Below are 816 nucleotides of genomic sequence, written 5' to 3'. Positions count from 1 at the left end.
GCAGCTGAGACACGGGGCAGAGGCATCCTGTTTGATTTACTTTGTTTTCTTCCATGTAGTCTTTGTCCTTCCTAGAACACTAACTAGCTCATCACAGAAACTGAGTGTCAAGTTCAAAGATGGGATTTAATACTGTTTAAAACCAGAAATATACTTGTTGATAGAAATAACTTTGAACGCCTTATTCCTGGTTAACATGGGGTGGTGAGAAAGAGATTGGAATTTGGGAAATGTACATCTTTAGAAGATGTAGAGAGAAGTTTTGCCTTTAAATGTGATTTTTTTTCTAAGTAAGCAATGTTTATTGTTTTATTTGTCTGCGACATAGTTATCCAAGGATATCCGACAATGAACAGATTAATTTATGTTATTTCTTTGAACCTTTAAAGAATAAATTCTACATTATCTCTTGACCAGCCTTGTAATATCAAACAACTTTGTTCCCTCCCCAGTCTTGCTTGGAATTAAATAACTAACCTTGATACATGAAGGAAAAGTAACAGCTGTGGTACATGCCAGCAGAGATAGGAGCAGTGATTTACAAGAGACAAGTTACACAGATTTTATCTGGGAGTTTTCACAAAAGGGCTTACAGGAACTCATTTGACTTTTGAACTCAATTGATTCAGTCCCTTTGTTTCTTGAAAAATTAATATGCAAGACTGCATTTTCCTCAATCTTTCACTACCATCTTCAATGCATAAACTTCGTAAGAGTCACAGTTGACTGATAGCAATGTTTGCTTTGTGCAATCCCAAGTCATGGTGATGCTGAGAAAAAAAGACTTCAATTACAACAGAGCTTTGCTCTCTACTT

General features: G+C 35.8%; 1 protein-coding gene across 1 annotated transcript in view; it reads left to right on the top strand.

Annotated features, from left to right (window-relative positions):
- The window catches only part of UNC80 (unc-80 homolog (C. elegans)), a 136,141-nt gene that overhangs the window by 125,040 nt on the left and 10,285 nt on the right, over positions 1-816 (top strand). The gene's annotated exons all lie outside the window — the stretch shown is intronic.

This window comes from Pygoscelis adeliae, unplaced genomic scaffold, assembly GCF_000699105.1.
Source record: "Pygoscelis adeliae isolate BGI_AS28 unplaced genomic scaffold, ASM69910v1 Scaffold7, whole genome shotgun sequence".
NCBI lineage: Eukaryota > Metazoa > Chordata > Aves > Sphenisciformes > Spheniscidae > Pygoscelis > Pygoscelis adeliae.
This window is presented reverse-complemented; position numbering and strand designations above follow the sequence as displayed.